General features: G+C 42.1%; 1 protein-coding gene across 9 annotated transcripts in view; it reads right to left on the minus strand.

The window, feature by feature from the left end:
* The window catches only part of SIPA1L1 (signal-induced proliferation-associated 1 like 1), a 389,778-nt gene that overhangs the window by 346,345 nt on the left and 18,934 nt on the right, over window positions 1-24,499 (minus strand). For 2 of the 9 annotated variants that reach the window (XM_010846657.1, XM_010846656.1), the window contains exon 2: window positions 12,599-12,701. The exons of the other annotated variants lie outside the window; for them this stretch is intronic. The gene's annotated coding sequence lies outside the window, so the exon portion shown is untranslated. The remainder of the gene's footprint in view (window positions 1-12,598; window positions 12,702-24,499) is intronic. 9 annotated transcript variants of the gene reach the window in all.

Below are 24,499 nucleotides of genomic sequence, written 5' to 3' on the forward strand. Positions count from 1 at the left end.
GGACTATACAGTCCATGGGGTCACAAAGAGTCGGGCACAACTGAGCCACTTTCACTTCACTTCACTTTGCATCCAGAACCACTACGACAATCCCAACTCAGCATATTTTTTTCTAGGCCACGTGCCTTTTTTGGATTTGGGTTGGGAGGGTCAGAGGGGTTGTTTCAGTCTGCACAATTCTCTTTCTTCCTAGGGAACACTCAGTCCTAAATACTAGCTTTATAAATTCCAAATTATTTTGAGTATAGATCTTTTTCGATAATATTCTCATGCCCAGAACTATAATAGTACTTTGGGATGCCACAGAGATAGAAAAATTAATCTTAAAACCATCCATGTCTTTAAGCTTTAAAATAGAAAACAGACAGACAGACGATAGATTGATCAATCAATCCTAGGAAGGAAGTGGTAAGTACCAGAAAGATGATTTCCTCCCCCTAAAAAAACTTGAAACAGTTTTACGAGCCTTTTTAAATGAACACGTGTGTGTTTTAATCACCATGACATATTGCTTCTCTAATTGCTCTAAGTAGTCAGCCGACTTAGGTCATCACAAACAGGTGGAAACCTGTCTATCGAACTCAATTTGCCACCTTTAAAAAAATTCACCTACACTTCTATTCATGTGAGGAGGGTAGGTAGGAGAAACACTAAACTTCAGTCAAAGGAGCTGCGTATTATTAAGATAAAGTAAAACTAGATCCTTACCTGAAAGTACAATCCTTTTCATCTACCTCTTAGACAAAAATCCTGGGAAATTAGTTTATAGTCAGTTCTACAGGAGATTCTAATTTAACACTGAACCTATGCATTGTAAAGGGGAAATAATTAATGTGAAACACACACCATGAAGATACAAACATCAATTTGATCAAAAACGAAATTTCCGTACACTTGTTAAAGCCAAATGGTTTCTGCAGGAAACCTGTTCTCTGTGACTCAAATCCAAAATGGAAAACGTGGGTGGTTCTTCCTGCCTTACCCTAAGAGTCAGCCAATTGGCTGCTGAAGTTTTCACACAACTTAAGCTCAAACGCTCGCTCCCATCTGCTCTAATATTGTCATACCTTAGTGAAATGAAAGGGGGAATAAAGGCTTTCTTCAGCCTCAAAGTCAGCTGTAATGCAGGAGATCTGCATTACATCAAAGTCAGCCTTTGGGGAACCTTGGACTTATTCTGTCCAGACTATATTTTAGCATTCTGCCAAGTTCTTCAAAACTTCAAATCAAGAAGATGTGAAAAATGAGAATGAATGAGAATGAAATCACAAAATAATTCAGGGGCTGTAAAGCTCTCTCTCACTTCAGAGCTATCATTTCTGAAAAGTGACTCTCCTGGGTACTAAGCTATCATCGCGTATTTGGGAGTAGGGACCACAGCCTGGTTATCTGCACTCGAAGTGCAATTCTTGCCCACTCACTCACTAGCTGTCGAGTCATGCCTGCCAACAGATACCATATTTGAACTTCTAAACATATACCTCTGCCAGAATGGGATGTGAATTCGTAATTCTGTAGGGGACTGCTGCCGTTCCACCTAGCACTAGTAGACTCTCTAGTGTGACAGACTTAACTGAAAACCCACACAACAGCACGCCTTCAAGGTGGTACTAGCACGGCAAGACCATCACGTACACACTTGTCACACGGGCCTCCCAACACCGACGCCTGCAACCAATGAAAACCAATGAAAATTCAGAGACTCCACCCTGCTTAGCAGAGACGGATTTGCTATAAGCCACCAGTGACCAATCAGCAAGTTCTTGCACAGGGATGCCTCTGGAAGTCAGACAGAAAAACCCACTGACCAGATGAAACCAGGGGGCACTGGCTCCCAAAATACTCATCTTGAGAGAACTGTTTTGTGTGGAGGCAATGAACAACTTGAAATGTGCATGCTATTTGTACATTTAAATTTTAGAAAGTACGTTTTTGGAGGTACTAAGCAGCTTACAAGCTAATAGGGCTCATAAACTCTTGGGAGCTGGAAGGGACCCCAATATCTTATCATCACTGTAAAACTCTCCCTTTACCAATAAGATTAAGTCACTACCTCCTGAATGCCAGCCCTGTGATCTTTCTTTTACATCCTGCTATCTAATTAGTTGTGCAAACAATATTTTGGAGTATATTAAAATCAAGTTACAATTTGACTGCATAATAAATATCTCATTTAACCTTGTGTTACAAAAGAAACAATTAACATTAAAGATCAAGAACTGAAAACCTTCCGAGTATTCCCTGCTGGGGAAGGGTAGGGTGGGATTGGTTGTCTTTCTCTATATAAGTGCAGTCTAATTTTATGGTCAGGGAAAAAATATGTTCAAATTCTATATACAAATCATCTCTCTCTTTTAAAAAACTGATCCCTTCCAAACCAGTATCTTTAGCACAAAGATACAAATCATTATCTGACTGCACTTACACAGCATGTTGAAACGACAAAAATAGCAACCCGATCTTCTCAAGCTGAGGTTTAAAATATTTTCTAAATAAAATATTTCCACTGCACTATAATTAATTTCCCCATATATTTACCTTCAGAATAGATCGAGTAGAGCTACTTCCCTGTTAGTTTTCTTTAAAACTCTGATTTTTAACACTTCTGAGACAATAATAATCTAACGTGTCCTTTCATTCCGTTCATCTCCTCAAATTCCAAATGTCGGTTCCTCAAATAAGCACATTTTTGCACACACACACATACACACAAAGCCTATACACATTAAGAGAAAATAACTTGTATAACTTAAAACGTCTATATAAATTTTTGAAATTTTTAAGAAAAAAATATAAATCTCTAAACAAATCCATAATAGTGTTTCCTGGGTGACCTCCAAAGAAAGATTTATACACTCCTCTCTTATTAAGGATACTTCAGTGAAAATTGGTGACAAAAATTAGTACCAATTCTGCCACTCATAAGTTGTATGATATTGGGCAAATAATTCAGGCTCTGGCCTTAAGCTTATATAAAAAGTCAGAATACTCGATTTCTAAGGTATTTTCTAGGTTCCTTAACAACTTTCTGAGATATTAATTACCATCTTTAATATTTATTTTAAATTGATTGATGATTGCTTTATAATATTGGTTTGATTTCTGTCATATATCAACATGAATTAACCATAGGTGTACATATGTCCCCTCCCTCTTGAGTCTCCCCTCCTACCTCCCACCCCTTCCCACTTCTCTAGGTTATTACAGAACCCCCATTTGAGTTCCCTAATTAACATCATTATTTCTCTTGAATTTCTAAAGTCAAATATCTTCTCAAATAACAAAAATGAGCATTTATAAATGACACAGTGTCCTAGAAATTCCCAGGAGGCTACCAGCAATTACTAGGCTACCTGAGACTCTGAAACGTGCCCCCCTTTTTCTGGCCTCAGTGCTGAAAATGAAAACCTTTTAAGTTAATCATGTTTAAAACCAGCTACTGTTCAAACCTACATTTGAAAATTTCTGTGTGCAGTTTTATCAGTTATCTAGGTTCTAATATGTAAAGAATTTGTTTCACTGATTCAAGCTGAAAATGTAATGATTTTTTTCATCTGAATCCAAGTTCCTTGTTTATTGCCAAATAAGCAAGAAGGCTTCAGAACACTGTATGTAACACAACTCACACACTTAAAATAATCTATTTTCTTTATATACCAACTGAAGATGTTGCCATTCCCAATGAGTTCACAAATAAAATAATCACTGGGATTGAAGCTCTGTCATTTTACTAACAGGAATCTTAAAGAGTAGCTGCTTTTGCCAAATTCATTCATTCAACACATATATACTGAATATATACTATGGTTTTTTGTTGTTTACTTGCTAAGTTGTGTCCCACTCTTTTGCAACCCCACAGACTATAGCCCGGGAAGATCCCCTGGAGGACAGCATGGCAATCCACTCCAGTATTCTTGCCTGGAGAATCCCATAAATAGTGGAGCCTCGTGGGCTATAGTCCATAGGGTCACATAGAGTCAGATATGACTGAAGCAACTTACTATGCACAGACTATAGCCCACCAGGGTCCTCTGTCCATGGAACTTCCCAGGTAAGAAATACTGGAGTGGGTTGCCAGTTCCTTCTCCAAGGGATCTTTCGGACTCAGGGATCAAACTTCTGTCTCCTCCCAGGCACTATTTAGTCTTCCTACTGGGGATATACAATCTGACACAAGTCTGCCTTTGCAGAGCTTGTAGTCTAACGGAGGAAATACACAACAGGCAATAAACACAACACAGAGACAAATTATATGGGAGATATACTTTTACTATCAGAGGGCATCTGTAGTTTTAAAAAGAAAAAGGCCAGGATAGCAGAATAAGGGGATTCAGGAATGAATGAAGGGAGGATGGGTTGCAACCTTAAATAGAATGGGTCAGGGTAAGACTCATTACACAGACATCTCTGAGCCAAGACTTGAAGGAGCTGAGAAGTGAACCATATTTCATTTTACTAGTAACTTTTACCTTGTACAAATTATGTATGAAATACGCTCCTTAACAGAAGAGTTGTGTATGAGCAAACTTACACAGAAGAGTAAGTAGAAGACAGCCACGTATAAACCCCCTTCATTTTTGCAGCTCATTCTACCAAGTGAAACTGACATCTTCAGCTAGGCATGTTCATTGTGTGCTCCCCTCCCTCACAAGGGCTGTTCTGAACGAAATGCTTATCTCTGTGATTCATATTCCTCAAAACTCAAGACGAAATTTCCAAGTACTCATTTGACACATTAAAAAGCACCGAAGTTAATCAACCCAACAACCCCACTGAGATGGCCTGGCTTCAAGTCAGGACTTAAATTTCAGTGCAGGAACCCAGGAGGCACTGAGCTTGTCCTACCATGGTGGGACCTCTGCTCCTCCACCTTGAGCAAGGCTCTGCACACGATTTCCTCAACTGACCCAAATGATTTCTAAGTCCCCTCTAGGGATAAGTCCATAAGTCCATTTTAGGAAAAAAAAACTTTTGGTAAAGAACCCTATATCAAAAAGTATAATATGCTATGCTTTGTGAGTCAGCTAACCCACTGGCACAGATCCATACACTTTAATCTGTTCCTCTAGTTACAGTGTGTGCTAAGTCACTTCCGTTGTGTCTGACTCTTCGGGACCCCATGGACTGTAGCCCGCCAGGCTCCTATGTCCATGGAATTTTTCAGGCAAGAATACTGGAGTGGGTAGCCATTTTCTCCTCAGGAGATCTTCCCAACCCAGGGACTGAACCCAAGTCTGCTGGTGGGCAGGCAGGTTCTTTATCCACTAGCACCACCTAGGAAGCCCCTAGTAACAACAGTCAATTCATACTAACCTGGGTATAAAATCTCCACTCTCCCTTTCTGACCAAAATATCTATAAGAATGGGTCTTGACTAGTTCACCAAGAGCAAAAGAATCTGCAATATACTTGTCCTGAGTTTACTATCTACAGATTCTTGTTAGACCAGACTAATAAAGAAATTCTAAAGTAACACAAGAGTGAAACTGTGAGTTTTATGTGTTCTTTATGCATTACTACCCTCAATTTTTAAAAGCAGGTTCTTACCACATGCTCAGTGCAGCACTATTTAAAATAGCCAGGACATGGAAGCACCTAAATGTCCGTCAATAGATGAATGGATAAAGAAGATGTGGCATGCACACACACATACACACACATCGAGTATTACTCAGCCATTAAAAAGGAATGAATCTGAGTCAGTTCTAGTGAGGTTGATAAACCCAAATTACGCAGAGTAAAGTAAGTCCGAAAGAAAAACAACTATCCTATATGAATGCATATAATGGAATTGAGAAAAACGGTACTGATGAACCTTTCTGCAGGGAAGGAACACAGACGCGGAGAACAGACTTGTGGAGGAGACTGTGACCGACGCGGAAAGTAGCGTCAGCACGTTTACACTGTCACGTGTAAATGGACAGCTGGTGAGAAGCTGCTGTATGACACAGGGAGCGCGGCCCGGTGCTCTGTGATGACCTCGAAGGGTGGGATGGGGGGGAGGCTCACCAGGGAGGGGACATGTGCACAGTCGCAGCTGATTTGCACTGCTGTATGACAGAAACCAACGCAACACTGTCAAGCAATTTTCCTCCAATTAAACAAACAAAGTTATGTTTTTAAATAGTAGGCTTCCTTAAAAGTTGTTTGGAACCCGTTAGTCTAGTTGCTATGATATTATTTCAAATAGGTGCTGTAATGAGCATTTGTTATTCAGGAGGGCTAAAATCTCTGGTCCATTCTCACCACAGTTTAATAGTTCCCTGAAGAGCCCACCTTCTCACTGCAGAATTTTAAAAAGCAAAGAAACAATCCTGGGAATGGAGCACTGTTTCCTGCATCCTCTTCCCCTGGTACAGGCGGACTTACTAATTAGTTCTGAGATAGGCTGTGATATACTTAAACCTGGACAGAAGTCTCCTCCAGCAAGAGCATACAAAGAAACTATAACTAAAAATAACTGCACATATGTGCAGTTGGGGAAATTACAAACAATAATACAAAAAGGCCACAAACCAACTGCTATTTCTGAGGTGCAAGCAGCAAAAGCAGGGCCCTGCAGGATCCCTGCACACGGCGCCACCGAGGGGGTGAGCAGACCACCTGAGACAGCCCTCTGGCCCGACGCTGCTCCACCCTACCCTCACCCCTGCCTCCTTGGAGAGCAACCAAGAGAACCTTTTCCGTGTTTCTGCTCCTTTACAAGTCCCAACAAAGCCGTGCCTGAATTTCTCTTCTGGCCTCTTATCAACTTCTACTGATTAAAGAGTCCAAAGGCTCGAGTCAGTAACCGTCCCATCAACCGCACCACATGGGGCTCCTTCAGAATGGAGCTTCGGAGTAATATGGGGGAAAAGTAAGGTGGGTGGCAGAGCGTGTGGCATCTACTTGGCTTGCAGACAAAAGCAAGATGACCTTGGCTCTGGCTTCTGATTTGGAACATCCTTCCAGTAGTCATGTATGGATGTGAGAGCTGGACTGTGAAGAAAGCTGAGGTCCGAAGAATTGATGCTTTTGAACTGTGGTGTTGGAGAAGACTCTTGAGAGTCCCTTGGACTGCAAGGAGATCCAACCAGTCCAACCTAAAGGAGATCAGTCCTGGGTTGTTCATTGGAAGGACTGATGCTGAAGCTGAAACTCCAATACTTTGGCCACCTCATGTGAAGAGTTGACTCATTGGAAAAGACCCTGACGCTGGGAGAAGAAGAGGATGACAGAGGATGAGATGGCTGGATGGCATCACCGACTTGATGGACATGCTTTTGAGTAAACTCTGGGAGTTAGTGATAGACAGGGAGGCCTGGTGTGCTGCAGTTCATGGGGTCGCAAAGAGTCGGACACAACTGAGTGACTGAACTGAACTGACTCAAGCGGGGGCCTCCTGGGAGAACGGGTTTCACAGTGCAGGACGGACAGCCAGCCATACCCAGTCTCTTTCTTCAGCTTACCTGATGATTTTCTAAGTTACCTAGCACGCTTCATCAGCCCCTTTCTGCTTAACACTAACTAGAATAGATCTCAGAATCTGTAACTAAAAACCCTGACCAATTTACACGGCACATATTCCTTTCATCATTTCCCCATACAAGAGCTGAGATTGAGAGACACAAGGAATCCACAGAATAGTCCACTATAAATCAAAAAGACCTTTGCTCTGAGCCAAGCCTCAAATCCACAATCAACAACTCCAACCTTTCCTTATATGTACTTTCTCTTAAATTTCATCACCTCTTCATGCAAAAAGAGGAAATGATTTTTTACCTAATTTTCTAGCAATAAAGAGTCTGATGACAGTGACCTGGCCAGCTATTTGAGAACAAAATACAATAAACATCACTTCCTATGTCAGCTCAAGTTTATGGAGCATCCTGAAGAGTTAGGTAGCACTTTGAGAACATTCCTAAACTGCAGACAGATGATCCAATGCTGTGTTTGAATGCCAAAGCGATTAGCACTTGGTGCCAAGGCACAACTTAACTCACAGAGCAGCAATGAGCTTTTCACTTATTTTTTCCCATCCCTCAGGAGGCCAGATAATCATGTTAAAACCACAGACACACATCAACTAACTAAAATACGACATTATTACCTAACACCAAAAGCAGACTGGAAACACTCAGAAGTGATTATGCATGCTAAAATTCTCTTCCTGGTAGAGAGACAATAAGTCCCATAAAATCAGTTAGCAAAGAGGGGAAATGTAATCAGTTGTTATTAATACTGTTCTTTAAGATGGCCACGGGATCTCACAAAGGACATTCAATATCCTTGAATAATCAAATTACTCTGTATATGAGAGCGCACAAAACCTTTCTCAGGTAAGAGTCACAGGCAAAACTTTCATATAAAAGATCACTTACACACTGATACTATTCACAAGGTGTCTCAATGCTCTGCCAAATAGAAAGTGGGCTTCCCTGGTGGCTCAGATGGTAAAGAATCTGCCTGCAGTGCAGGAGACCCAGATTCGAGCCTTGGATCAGGAAGATTCCCTGGAGGAGAGCATGGCTACCCACCTCAGTATTCTTGCCCAGAGAATCCTATGGATGAGGAGCCTGGCGGGCTAAAGTCCACAGGGTTGCAAAGAGTTGAACATGACTGAAGCAACTTGGCACGCATTCAATTCAAAGCAAAGCACAAGATTCGAGACAGTCCACCAAAGTCAATGCCAACATGGCTCTGGAGCACAGGTACACAGACACTCAGAACAGCTAGCTTCACCTCTGTTACTACGGGGCCACATCCCCCTCCCGCTGCCCCGAACGGCTTTCATCAGATACTTTAGAGTGCACTTTTATAACACTGCTGGGAGGAAGAATGGGAGGCTTTCCTGGTGGCTCAGATGGCAAAGAATCTGCCTGCAATGTAGGAGACCTGGGTTTGATCCCTGGGTCAGCAAGGTCCCCTGGAGAAGGGAATGGCAACCCACGCTAGTATTTCTGCCTGGAGAATTCCATGCACAGAGGAGCCTGGTGGGCTACAGTCCATGGGGTCACAAAACATGGGACATGACTCAGCAGCTATCACTTTCACTTCACTTCAGGGAGAATGGGAATATAGGAAAGTTGAAATGTAAGTCTAATATTCCCTCAGGACAAGGCAAATCAATTTGCTTTAAAAAAAAATTAAAAACTACAAACCTTAAGAGTGAGGCTACTTCACAACAAAATCTTTCAAACAATCGTTTCATAGTCTATGAGCAAAGAAGTTACTATGACGAGTACCAAGCTTTACTATGATTACACATGAGCCATATGTGTCTTCTGGATGCATCTGGTTCTCCCTCTTTAAAGAAAAAAAAAAAAGGAAAGAAAGAAAGTCTTTCTGGGCTAGAAATGACACATGGCCTACTTTGATGTTTTTTATGGTTTCTCATATTTAGAGTCTGCATGCGTGAGTGATAAGTCACTTCAGTCATGACCGATTCTTTGCGACCCCATGGACTGTACAGCTCACTAGGCTCCATGAGATTTTCCAGGCAAAAGTACTGAAGTGGGTTGCCAAGCCCTCCTCCAGGGAATCTTCCCAACCCAGGGACAGACCCCACATCTCTTATGTCTCCTGCACTGGCAGGTGGGTTCTTTACCACTAGCACCACCTGGGAAGTTCATTTAGACTCTAACCCCATTCAATCTTTACTGCAAATTTAAGGACAGAGATACAATGATCAGTTAGTAACACTATCAAAATCAAGGGATGTGTACCTAATACCACAAATCAGTGATTCCCAAAGCTGGCCTGCAAAACAATACTGGCCTTTGTAAGTCCTCGGAGAAATGAGGGGCTAAAAAAAGAACTTGTTCATGAGTCTTACATAATGTATCTTATTTAAAGGGTTGCCCTTTATTCTGAAATTATGTCCTTCCTATTCTTTTTGTATATAAACGGCCTTTCTTTATAAAATGCTAAAAATAAAATCCTAATTACATGTTATTGTTGTTCAGTCGCTTGGTCATGTTCGGCTCTTTGCAACCCCATGGACTGCAGCACGCCAGGCTTCCCTGTCCTTCCTCACTCATCTCCTGGAGCTTGCTCAAACTCATGTCCATCATGTGCGTAAAATGCCAAAGTCTAGGTACCAACTGCTTCAGATATTCACCTTTCCCATCTCCAACATCCCAACTTCCCTTCTACCAGCTCAGGTGAAAAGTAAAGAAAATTAAACCTAACGGCATTCCTGACTCCTCTCTCACACTCCACATCTAGGCCATGAGCATAATGTCTGTCTGTCAGTCTTACGCATAAAATGTGGCCTTGAAAAGTTGCTGTCGTGTCCGACTCTTTGCGACCCCATGGACTGTAGCCACCAGGCTCCTCTGTCCATGGGATTCTCCAGGCAAGAATACTGGAGTGGGCTGCCATTCCCTTCTCCAGGGCATCTTCCCAACCCAGGTATCGAACCCAGGTCTCTGGCATCGTAGGCAGATTCTTTACCAAGGTTGGTGAAAATGAGAAAAAGAAGTCAGTGAAATTGGAGACTGATTGGTGATGGAAATGGGGGCTGATGGGAGGTATCAAAACTCAGGGGAGGACTTCCCCAGTGGTCCTTATTCAACTACTTCTCACCATCACAATGAAGACACAGTTTCCATCACCCCTAAAAGTGATCTCAAAATGGTCAAATAGCACATGAAAAAGTCCTCAACTGCTTTAGTCTTTGGGGAAATGCAAATTAAAGCCACAACGAAATAGTTTTACACACCCACCAGAACAGCTCAAGTTAAATGGCAGGAAATATCAAATGTTGCCAAGAATGTGAAGCTCTCGGCCTCCGCCGATGAGACATACTAACCAGGGAAAAACTGCTTCTCGGTATCCAGTGAAGTGAATATACTCATACCCCACGACCCAACAATTCCACTCCTATTACATCCCCGTAGATGTCTTGACGTACACGGGAATGTGCATGGCAGTACTAGCCAAAGACAGGAAAACAAATGTCATGACGTCGTACAAAGGAATGCTCGACAGCAACCAAAATGAATGAACCGCACACACTTGCATGGATGCGTTTCACAAACACAATGTTGAGTGACAGAAGCAAGAAACAAAAGAATATATCCAGCATGATCATACTAAAATAAAGCTCAGGGGACTTCCCTGGTGGTCCAGTGGCTAAGACTTCCCTTTCCCAATGCAGAGGGCCCAGGTTTGATCCCTGGTCAGGTAACTAGATACCACGTGCCACAACTAAGAGCTTGCATGCTGCAACCAAAGACAGAAGATCCTGCTGCAACCAAGAGCCAGTGCGGCCAAATAAATATTTAAACAAACGAATAAAATAAAGCACTGAAACTGGCCCTAACAAAGTAAGCTACAGTGTTAGTAGTCAGGGGGTCATGCTTTGACTGGGAAAGGGAAACCAGGACTTCTGAGAGACTAATAATAGTCTGTTCTTAATATGAGCATTGGCTACATCACTGTATTCACGTTGTAAAAATTCACCCCACCGCAAGCTTGTCGTTTTTGCGCTTTTCTCTGTGCTTGTTCATAGTACAATAGAGGGAGTTTTTCTTTTCAGTCACCTTCCCAATAAGGCCTTCTCCAGCCTGACTTCTCTATCTAGAATTTCCACCACTGCCCAATATTTCACATCCTTCTCCCTCTCTATTTTTTTTTCTCCTTTAGGACTTGTCCATATCTCACACACTATCTTACACACCAGGTCTGTTTTACAAACTTATCTTGTTTACTGTCTGTCTCTACTCATTAAACTACAAATTTCATAAGGACAAAGGTATTTTGTCCTTTTTTACTGAGTACTGAGCCCCCACTGCCTAAAACAAGGCCTGGCAGAGAGCAGACACTCAATAAACACTGATTTAATTAATTTATTAATGATACGGCCTTGCCCAATTTAATTATGCTTGTGGATTCAAGCCATAAATTCTTGCAGTCGTCATGGTATACTTAAGCAACAAGCCAGGTGCTGTTCTAGTTGTTACTTCTCAACCTGGTTTCAAGACCTCCCATCTTTCTGATCACCCTCTGGATGTTCAAGTTTTTTACATCTCCAGATCAGGTTCCAGCCAGTGTTAAGTACAACAGAACACTGAACCCATAACATCTGTTTTTACACATGAAGCCTAAGGCTAACATCAACTTTTCTCTTATGATATCAGCCTGTAAACTCAACTTATACCGAATTTAAGGTCAAATAAAATCACCAAAGAAACTTAACTCTAATTTTTCTCCCTTCACATAAACATATGCATCAAGAAATATTCCCATCCTATAATGAGGTCTTCAAGTTTCTGTTACTAAATGTACAAATTCCAGGGTATCTCTACATACCTTTCTTGGTAAGATTTTGCTTAGCATTCCAAACCTCGAATTTTCTTTAAAGCAGTTTCTCAACCTTTTTCACTGTCACTGACAAAAGAGGTTTTTTAGACATTTTTTTCCTAATCATTCTCCCACATGAAACTTTTAATATCACAGATGACTCTGTATCTATTATACTGTGTATCTGTTATGTACTTATGTATTGTGTGCTTTAAACATAAAAGGATAAAACTTCTGCCCTCTTCCCACCGATTTCACTTCTTTGAATATGTATACTTGAAAACCTTGATTCTGTCAACTACAACATTACCTACCTTTGTAGTGTTACTTCATGAGTATATATGTCAACAAGAAAACCACTTTAGTCAAAGATGAAAGTTGAGGACTTCCCTGGTAGTCCAGTAGGTAAGAATCCACCTGCCAATGCAGGGGACATGGGTTCAATCCCTGGTATGGGAAGATTCCACATGCAGTGGGACAACTAAACCCATGTGCCACCACTACTGAGCCCGTGCTTTACAGCCTACGAGCCGCAACTACTGAGGCCCGAGCACCAGAGCCTGAGCTCCTCAACAGGAGAAGCCACCACAGTGAGAAGCCCGTGCACTGCAACGAAGAGGAGCTCCCGCTCATTCCAAGCAGAGAACGCCCGAAGACCCAGCAACGAAGATCCAGCAGCAGCCAAAAAAAAAAACTGAAAGTCATAACCAACAAAAGGCAAGTACAGACTGCAACATTACAGGAGGAAAAGCTCCCTCCCAGCTGATACAAATCTATTAAATCTACCGTTTTTTAAGTTGACTTATTCAGTGAGCTACAAACCCATCAAATAGCCACTTCATATTCTCCATCTTTTTCACCAGGACAGCATTTTGTTAAACTGAACACTCTGCTGCAATCAAAAGACTACAGACTAATAACCTATCAAACCTTCTTAAAATCTATTTTAGAGAGAAAACAAGATTAGCACAGAATGACTTGTTTCAGTCTCTCCAAATTCCTCAAAAACCTGCTCCTTTCCTTGGTCTTCTGGTCCAGCTAATCCCTAACCTCACTCTTCCAGGAATTTCCTGTCTCCCAAGGTTCAGATGAGTACTTTTTATTTTCCACATTTGAAGAGTTAGTCGCTCAGTCGTGCTCGACTCTTTGCGACCCCATGGACTGTAGCCCTCCAGGCTATGGAATTCTGTCCCATGGAATTCTCCAGGGAATAATACTGGAGCAGGTAGCCATTGCCTTCTCCAGGGGATCCTTCCAACCCAGGAATCGAACCAGAGTCTCTCACAATGCTGGCAGATTCTTTACCATCTGAGCCACCAGGGAAGCCCTTTTCCACATTATGTGTTAGCAAATGTTTTAAATGCAAATCTGACCATTCTGCTTCCTGGATATTCAAAATCTTTCCAGACTTTCTTCTGACAGTTAAATTCCCAACTCTTCAGCGTGATATGCAAAGCTTTCCACTATGAGGAAGTGTCCCACTTCCAGAAAGCTTTTTCATAATCATTTCATTCTGTACAGCAGAAATTCTCTTACACCCGAGTCTCAGCATCTACCTGCCCTCCCCACCCCGTCCACTTCCCCTCAGTCTGTGCAGATCTGAGAAGCAGTACCACCTCCTCAAAGATGTCCTCCACTCTCCATCACAATGTCACAAAGCATCTCACAACCAGCTTCAGAGGCACTCTGCATACATCTGGCAGTTACTTATCAGACTGCTTCCTCCACAACTGAGCCCTTCAAAAACCATGAGAGAAATCTGCAGCAAATGGATGGACCTAGAGATTATCATGCTAAATGAAGTAACAGAAAGACATAATCATATGCCATCACTTATATGTGGAATCTAAAAAAAAGAGAAAGTAATACAAATGAATGTATTTACAAAACAGATTCACAGGCACAGAAAACAAAGTTAGGGGTGGAGAGAGATAAATTAGGAGGTTATGATTAACATATATACACTAAAACACATAAATATCAAGGTCCTACTGTGTAACACAGAGAACTACATTCACTATCTTGCAACTATATTCACTATCTTGTATAATGGCAAAGAATCTGAAAAGGAATATATACATATATATCTGAATCACTCTACTGTACACCTGAAAGTAACACAACACTGTAAATCATCTATACTTCAATAAAAAATGTGTGTGTGTGTGTGTGTGTGTGTGTGTGTACAAAGAATACTTGCTGCAAGCTGATCTCCTAAACTGGGAACTTGACATTCAACTTTGTACCCCCGGCACCAAGAATGCCACAACCCTATGGGAACTGAAAGCCCAATATTTTTGAAAGTACAGAAACCATTCTCACTCTGGCTGAAGTGAAAAAGCGAAAATTTAGTCACTCAGTCATGTCCAACTCTTTGCAAACTTATGAACTGCAGCCCGCCAGGCTCCTCTGTCCATGGAATTCTCCAGGCAAGAATACTGGAGTAGGTTGCCATTTCCCACTCCAGGGGATCTTCCTGACCCAGGGATCAAACCCACATCTCTCACGTCTCCTGTGCTGGAAGTGGAGTCCTCACAACTAGGGCCACCTAACATTAAAAAAGCCAAACCGTACACACAGCGACAAGGGCTGGCAAGGATGCGGGTAAACTGGAACCTTCATGCGCTGCTGGTGGGAATATAAAAGGGAACAGCTGCTTTGGAAAACAGTCTTAGCAATTCCTCAAAAGGTTAAACAGTTACCGTATGATACAGAAATTCTACTCCTGGGTATAGACCCCAAAGAAACGAAAACATACGTACACACAAAAGCTTACACATGGATATCAGCATTATTTTTAATACCTTAAAGGTGGAAAGAACCCAAATGTCCACTAACTGATGGATAAACAAAGTGTTATATATCCATACAATGGAATATTATTGAGCAATAAAGTACTGACTCATGCTACAAGGTGAATGAATCTTGAAAACATTATGGTAAGTGAAAGAAGTCACAAAAGATCATATATGATTCCATTTATAGGAAACATTCAGAACAGACAGATCTATGGAAACAGAAAGCAGATTAGCAGTTCCTTAGGTCAGGGGCAGGGGAGCGGGGGAGGTGGCTGGATGATTACTGAAGGGCAGGAGGTTTCTTTTCGAGGCAATGAAAATGTTCTAAAATTGACTGTGGCAATGGCTGCACACAGCTATGAATACACTAAAAACCACTGACTTGTACACGTTAAATGGGCTAATTGTATGGTATGTGAATTATATATCAATAAAGCTGGTTTTGTTTTTAATCTGGTTTCTTCTGCAATGGCCTTAAACAGATGTGCTACTTCTGAAGCGGGCCTCATTTTGGCTTATCAGCAGGATTTGAAATCCTACAATCACAACTTTTGTTTCCTGGAGCTCCCCACCCATCTGGATGTAACCAGACTCCTTTTTATAGTTCTCCTGGCCTTAGAGGTATACTATCTGTTCTCTGAGCTTTGTGAAATTTCTTCCTAAAAATCCAGGCCATAAGATCCTCTTCATCATGGCAAAACCCCAAGACAAAATAGCCACTTTCACCGAAAGTATGAATCAATGACAATTTTCATCTTCTATCTTCTAAAAAAAGAACTACCAATAAGTCAAGTACTTATTCATAGGGTTGAGATTTCCACGAATATACAGACAGTTGAAATGCACCGTTTATAAACTATCTTATCCCTGTGTCAGCTTTGAACTTACATATTCAGGGATGCATTTAAGATTAGGTTCTGGGAATGCAAAATCACGAAACACACAGCCCTGGCCTTCAAGGTTTAGCAAAAGAAGCAAACACAGAAAAATGTTAAGATGTTTTGACAAAGCTCCCTCTATCCTGGCACTTAGAACCTGTGGACTGCCCTAGTGGCGCAGTGGATGGGAGTCCATCTGCCAATGCAGGGGACACAGGTTCCATCCCTGGTCCAAGAAGATTCCACATGCCAAGGAGCATCTAAGCCCATGAGTGGCAATTACCGAAGCCCATGCACCTAGGGCCAGTGCTCCACAACAGGAGAAGCCAGCGCATGAGAAGCCCTGCACCACAACCAGAGAAAGCCCACGTGCAGCAGTGAAGACCAGTGCAGGCAAAAAAGATCAACTAAAAAAAAAAAAACTACAGAATACTTTAAAAAAAAAAAAAAAAAGACGTAATTTTCTGTTACTCATCGGTTAGCCTAGCTTGCTCTCATGAAAACGGATGCTACCTTTGAACCCAAGGACAGACAGTGCCCTAATACATGCTAGTTTCAACTGTTTGTTGACTGACGATGTGAATGAAGCATGAGTATGCAAGGAGAACCAACTATGTCCCGACAAGTTCCCGTCCTGCCCTCTTACACTCAGCTCACTGTCAGAAATCCCAGCCACACTTGGATACAATACAGACCTTGCTGAAGCTGGCAAAGAGCAAATTAAACTGAGAAAATAAGCAAGCTGATTCCTCCCTCTGTTCACAACCCCCTTCCCCCTATCTGAGCTCTTAGTTTTCCTAACCCTAACCTCCCCACATCTGACACCAAGGAGAAATGCTCAGGATGACCTTTCAAAGACTACTGGGGACTTCCCAGCTGATCCAGAGGCTAAGACTCTGTGCGAAGACTTTCGGTTCGATTCTTGGTCAGGGAACTAGATCCCATATACTGGAACTAAGAGTTTGTATGCCTTAACGAAAGATTCCATGCTCCATAACTAAGACCCAGTGCAGCCAAATAAATATTAAAAAAAAAAAAAAAAAGACAACTACTGATGAAATGTACATGAAATTAATTGTATTTTATAAATCCAAGAACCCACCATTACAACCCAAGTGAAATGTATCTTTCCATCCGGTCTTTGAAAATCCAAGGGAAACTGACCAGCAAAACAGAAAGGCTGGGAGGGTTGTAAGAAAGGATGGGTAACTAACATCTCTGGACATCTATTATGTGCCAGGCGCTGTGTGTTCTGCCACCCCACTGCCCTCCTAAGAGCTCCCAACTGTTGGCACTAAATCCCCGCTCTGGGAAGGGTGTTACATACAGCGTCTCATCTCATCTTGACCTTGTGAGTTAAGCATCAGCACTGTCCCCTTTTCAAACAGGAAGAAAGAGGCTGAGAAGCAGCCCTAAGTGACCTCTGAAAATGGTCTGCTATTCTTGACCCCACCCTGCCACACTAAGATGATCCTTACTGAAAAAGCAGATTGCTTCTAAAACAGAGAGGAAGTTGCACAGAAGAGAAAGATATCCCAGAAGAAACAAGAACTTATGGCCTAGGAAATAAATGACTCTAAAAATATATATATATGCAAATAAAAGTGGGGGGGCGGGTAGGAAGAGGTTGAGAAATTACCAGTGGTCACACTGGTAGGATGGAACCCAACATCCGGTCCCAAAGCCTATATGAACCACTGCCACCTACTATGAAACACTGTGTATCACAGACCAGCACCTGAGCCTCTGAATTTTCTAAATCTCAACTACAAAAATGAGGAAAACTCCTTCCTCAAACCTTAACTACGGAAGTTCAATGAGACAATATATCCAAAAGAAGACCTAGTACATGAATGACCCTGGAAAATAACACTGTTTCTTTCTTTGCTTCTCCTGTTATAAACTCTCTCAGCCTTAAACCCTGGGCAGGCAGTGGACACACTGTAATTTGTAAATCATCTCTCACATCCCTTCCTAGAGAGTAGGTTCCGCCTTGCCCGGTGTAGAACAGATTAAAATGGAAACGTTGGGAGAAAAGCTTCTGGAACGTCAACTACCACCTTACAAAATGTCAGAACCCAACACGCTTGTACCTGGAATCCATTCAAAAAGAAATATAAGGTCAAAGCAGCTCTGATTTTGCTCCCCAGTATTTTCTTCATGAGGACTCCCAGACAACCCCCTCCAAGGCTGCTGTGTTCCATGTCACAGCCCCAACGCTGGGAATCCTGTACTTTTCCCAAAGCCTCTTTTCCTACTCCCCATCAAACTGCACCCAAAAGCCCTCTTTTACTGGAAAAATCTCTGTTTTACTTGTTTTCAGAAGCCATTTTTTAAAAGATAGGGACCAAGAAAAAGTTAATAGTGGTTATTCCTGGGTGGCAGAATGATGGATGACTTGTCTCCTCTTCTTCAAACTTTCTTGTACTCTCCCAATTTTCTACTAAGCTTTCAAAATAAAAAAGGAAGACTACGCATTGAAATGATTTCCTTCATCTCCTGCTGGACATTTTCTTTTATTCTTTCTGAGCTCCCCAACAAACTGGCAGCATCTTGAGAACAGGACTGCTAGATTATCTGCATCTCACTCACCACAGGGCCTGTCCACGGGCAGGTGCCTGACACAAAAAAAGCTCCATCAGTAGCCGTGGAGTGAATGGTGAATATTTGGGTAATATTTAGAAACAGACTCTGTCAACTGATGGTGAGCAAATCAAGGTGCAAATGCGACACGTCCTTAGTGAACTTGGATTACTGCAGTTGTGTATCATTATTTTAAAGGTAGTTAAAGCAGTTAAAGTCAAAGCGGTTAAACATGAAAAGTCTGTAACCTGAAGACAAGGGGAACTACCGCAGGTGATTCACTGCAGCAGCAGTAAACCAAGACAGGGATGGTGAAGAGACTAAGATCCTTGGGCATCCTGCTATAAACCAGAGCACCAGAAACTGAGTTCATTAAACAACCTTGGGGCTCTGTGACCCACTTGGTAAGCATATTATGGCCCTGGTAGAGCCAAAGCTCAATAACACTCTTTAAAATGAATCTTTGTCCTTAAGATTAAATAATAAGCCTAAATACAAAAGCAAACAGGGGATTAAGATAAATCCACCCCAACCACCTTATTATACCACCCCAAATCCTTATCTAATAAACCAAAGCAGAAAATCTTGCGGACTGATTTAACATGAAAGAGAAGAATCAAATATTTGATTTGGAGAAATAACCTGAATGCAAAGTTTAAAGGTATGTTGGATTCAATAAACATAGAAAGCCCACAACTCAACAGAAAAGTTATAGCAGGGCAGTGAAAATGTTCCCCCTTTTCACCATGACCTAAGTTAACTAAATTAACTTCTACTAGTGACTTCAATTGTTTGATCAATTGAATGTGTGTTTCTCAGAAACACACTTGATTGCTAAGATTGATCTTACATCTGTTTCTGTATTTTCAATTAACTTCAGCTCCATTAACCTCTCTTTAATCTATGTATTTCTAATATGTCTCCAGCCTCTTAAAAGACACTTATTTCAAAACAAAACAGATGCTGACGTGATGATAGCATGATAATTTTAGGGAAATAGGCGGAAGTCAGTGACAAGATGATGACTTCCCAGCAGAACTCATGCTGAAAGATGGGAATGAAAGCATTTCACCCAGAAAATACATTTCTCACTTTTTCTGGTCATGCCTTCAAGTTGGGAAGTAAAGTGAAAGTTTCTAACTAGAAAAAAAAAATCATGTGTGATTACAAACTCCAGGCAAATTTATATTTATTTCGCCACAACTATAAATATTTACTTTTCCTCCAACAACTTGTACTGGACACAGAAGGAACCCCGAGCCTGCAACTTCCCTGGCAGGTGGGAGGCTCTTGTGAGGTGGCTTCCCACATCTCAGGAAACTGTCCAAAGAGAGAACATTCAACGACAACTATTATCTTGACTCCACTAGAAGGGAGAGAATTTGGATAGGAGTTGGAGATACTCGCTGTTTTTTCAACTGCTAAAAGTTCACTCATGCACCACCCAAGTTTTCTTGATGAAGCAATAGGAGGAAGTGAGAGAAATGGAAAGAAATGGTGTAACTCCTATGTAAACCATGCCCGAGTCACTTAGAAAAGTGCAAACAGAGGAGAGTCTCAAACAATGCAAGTTATTTAAACATTCTAAGCTCCAGCTTCATCATCTGTTAAATACTGATAATACCTACCTCAAAGGAATTCCAAGAGGATAAAATGAGATGGAATCAGTAAAGAACCCACAATAAAACCAGTTCGTGGGCAGATTTCAGCTAAAGATATTCATAACCACTGTTAATGGAGCACTGTGGAGGTGCCCTTGAGAGGCTAAAGTCCTACAATGGATACAGGGAAAGAGACCACCAAATGGGTCACATGCCAGTTCGAGGAAATCCAGACCACTGCTTAAGATACAAAGAACTATCCCTGACTCTCCACCACGGACGGATGATGAACTACAAACTACCTCCCATACTTAAAAATTGCACCAGCGGGAGTCCCTGGTGGTCCAGTGGTTAAGAATCCGCCTGCCAATGTAGGAGATGTGTTTGATCCCTGGTCTGGGAAGATCCCACAGGCCATGGAGCAACTGAGCCTGAGCCCCACAGCTACTGAGCCCACGTGCTGCAACTGCTGAAGCCCGCGCACTTAGAACCCACGCCCCACAGCAAGAGAAGCCACCACAGTGAGAAGCCCGCATACCACAACTGGAGAGTCGTCCCCACTCACCACAAGAAGCCCATGCAGCAATAAAGACCCAGCACAGCCAAAACCAAGTAATTTTTTTTTTTTAATTACACGAGAAAAACCAGCCTTTCATCAGAGACACGGGTAGGCAGATTCCATCATCAGCAGGGCACAGTGTTTAAAACAAATTACAAGTTTAACTCGCAGGGTGATGGTCACAGCAACCCTATTACATGTAGACAGGCTTTCTAGCATTCCAACAATAAAACACTTTCTACTCACACAGCCAAATCATGACTACAACGATCTGGTCCCAAAAGATGACTATACAAGACAATTCCTCAGTTCAGTGGATGCTGCGGTGTCTGTTGATTTGTGTAGGAAGAAATTCTGTAACAAGAACTCAACATCTTGGCTCCCACTCACAGTCCTAATACCTATCTTGCAGGCTTGTTATAAAGATTAGCAATAATGTGACACGAAGTGTCTGGCACACTGGGTCCTCAATAAATGGTAGACAATGTAAATTGCATTACTGGGATGCAACAAAATCAAAAGGCTGAATCTGTCATGATGCAACTGGGAACAGAGGGGTTCCTTTTCATCAGAAAAGTTAAGGTGAATGGAAACTATTGGTTAAAGAACATAACAAGTATTACACCAGGGGAGTAAATCAGTAAACAGCAGGTGAATCCGTTTACCACCTAAGACTGAATGTCAATGGGCCCATTCCACTGGGACATATAAACAAACAAAATGAGAAATGGTCCCTGTCTTCAAAGAATCTACACCTACCTGAGGAGAAGGCAGTGTTTTTCAGTGTCTGTCTGCAAGCACCCCTTGACCCAATGTCCGATGAAGGCAAAACTCACAATTTTACACTGCCACACAATGCACACATTCAATAAAAATTTGGTCAACAAATGCAACACTTGTTTGCTCTTAGGCCTAAAGCTGTTATCTACCTCAAAGGTTTCCAAGCCTGGCTTCACAACTCAATCTGAACTTTCCGATGGCTGAGAATCCATGCACTTAAAATGCTGTCCAGATGACTCTGATCCTCAAGGGAGACTGAGAACCATGCATGTCACTGAGCCCCTATGAAATGTATGAAAGCCTTTACAATGACCCTATCCTGAATGATCCCACCTATACACGCAATGGTGTACAGACACAGCCTGGCACACTTGCATGCAGTTCCACTAGGAACGTCTTTTCTGATACTCACTCAAACACCTGTATTTACTCGCTGTTCCACTGTCTGGGGTCTGAGAGGACACGGGTAAACTCTCCCCTTTCCCTATGACTCACTTTGAATCCCTGAGACAGGGATGACGTTTCTTCTGAGTCTTCTCCAGGTTAAGCACCCTTGATGAACTGTGCGTTAATAATTAAACTGTAAGCTCGTTAAGTATACGATACAGTAGAACAGCATTCCAGACAAGGGAGACAGCAAGGTAACAGCAACCAGAAAGATGGCAATGAAGGAGGCAGGCTCTGAAGAATGAGAAAATTACAGATAAAACTCAAGTTCAGAGGGTAGAATTGCCTGAGGGGACAAGGAGGGTAAGATAATGGTGAGGGGTGAGATATGCAGGGATCGGGTAGAGATAAAGCTGGGGTAAATAAACCTTTGTGCTAAGTCACCTCAGCACACTGATTTCACCTACCTTTTGAATTGAATGGAACTAAAATCGAAAGTGACAAAGGCTCAAATGAAGTCAGGGTAGCTGGGAAGAGGAGAAGGCAGAGGTCCCGTGTGTAAAGGCAGAGACAGAGTCCTAGAGAGGGCAAAGAAATCAGAGGAACAGGGAAGGAGCGACCCAAGAGAAAGGTCATAAAGCAGGCAGGAGAGCGTATGTTTGATGTACTGGAACCACTTAAATTCCTCCAGGGTGGCACATGTACCTGAATGGTCCATTAGAAAGAATAATCAGGCAAGATGCTGGGAGTCTGGGGCAGCAAGAGTCAAGCCGGTCAGAAAGGAGCCTGCTACAGCCACCCAGGTATAAAAGTCAAGGGCCTGAGGGACTTCCTGGCAGTCTACTGGTTAATATTCTGCGCTTCCAGTGCAGGGTTTGCGGGTTCAATCCCTCGCTGGGGAACTAATATCCCACATGCATGTACTGTGGCCAAAATAAATAAAATTTTTTAAAAAGGTCAAGGGTCTGCATAAGATGGTGGCAATAAAACAAAAAGGACAAGTTGAAAACAGTCAATTCAAAAGAGGGAAAAAGGCAAGGCAAGGCTTGGTCCTGGACCAGAGCCAAGGTAAAAGAAAGGCAAGAATCCAAGATGACTTCTGAAGTCAAGTCAGTCGCTCAGTCGTGTCCGACTCTATGCGACCCATGGACTGTAGCCTATCAGGCTCCTCCGTCCATGGGATTTTCCAGGCAAGGGTGCTGGAGTGGATTGCCATTTCCTTCTCCAGGGGATCTTCCCGACCCAGGAATCGAACCCGGGTCTCCCGCATTGCAGGCAGATGCTTTACCGTCTGAGCCACCAGGGAAGCCCCAGATAACTTCTAAGAGGCATCAGAAAAGGTCATGAAAGCAGCAGGCAGTGGCCAGGCAGAGGCAGGCGAGGAGAGCAGTGAGCGCAGTGTGGATTAGCGCAGGGCAGCTTTGTTTACAGAAACATCAAAGTTCACTTATCACTCCACAAACACACACAGCTAAGGGAGGGTCTGCTATTTTCCCTGGTCGCAGCACAGGCTATAGTTTCTGTAGATCTGAAATCTGTATCAGTGCCACCAAAGTTAAAGAGCTTTGATAAAGCGAGGTGAAAGCAGCCGGGCACATGGGACTACATGCTGTATGACAGAAAACGTCCAGAAGAGGCAAATTCTAGAAAAATGGACAGCAGGTCAGCGGCAGCCTAGGGATGCGCAGGGAGGTGGGTGGGAAATGGGACTAGAGTTTCTTCCGGGGTGACAGACATGCTCTCAAACTGTTTACGGTGGGGGTTACCTTACGAATTACTGACTGACCTGTACACTTCAAGTGGGAAACTGCACAGTAAGTGAATTATAACTCAATAAAGGTTATTTTAAAAAAAACAAAACCTTAGTAGTGCATAGTAGTGCATACATAGGTACTGTGACTTCAGAAGCTTAGAGATTATCTCCCCAGTAAAAATGATTTTGAAACTAGGGTTCAAATAAAAAGCCATTATATGATTTGGAAATCCCAAAAGTTCTGAGAAAGTCTTAAGGAAGTTGTGTTCCTTCTAGGAGAAAACAATTAAGCATGGAAAAGATACAGAACTAAATATACAAATATTATTTAAATTATTTCTTACAATTGATTTAAGCTTTCTAAAATGTACTTCAAAAGGAAAGACAAAGACTGAAGGTTTTATGAGACAAGTATGTCAAGTGATTCTGTACTGAATACCTATAGTTCAGTTTCTTAGACGTTAAATCAAATAATGTATAGTAAGCAGATGCAAGGAAAAGCAAAAAGATTACATAACTTGACAATTATTGAGCAGATGGGTCAACTTATGTTATAAATCTGAAGACCTGATAAAAACCCTAACATGGAGAGATGTCCTCTTGCTTGAAAGATAACCAGAGAACTACCCAAATAATCTCTGCCTCCACAGTACCTACAGAAACAGTTCTTGTCCCGATACCTTGGTTGTTCAGTCACGAAGTTATGTCCAACTCTTTGCAACCCCATGGACTGTAGCACGCCAGGCTTCCCTGTTCTTCACTATCTAAGATTGCTCAAACTCATGTCCACTGAGTCGATGATGCCATCTAACCACTTCAACCTCTGTCTTCTCCTGCCCTCAATCTTTCCCAGCATCAGGGTCTTTTCCAATGAGT

This window comes from Bison bison, unplaced genomic scaffold (genome assembly GCF_000754665.1).
Source record: "Bison bison bison isolate TAMUID 2011002044 unplaced genomic scaffold, Bison_UMD1.0 scf7180017864239, whole genome shotgun sequence".
In the NCBI taxonomy this organism is placed as follows: Eukaryota; Metazoa; Chordata; class Mammalia; order Artiodactyla; family Bovidae; genus Bison; species Bison bison.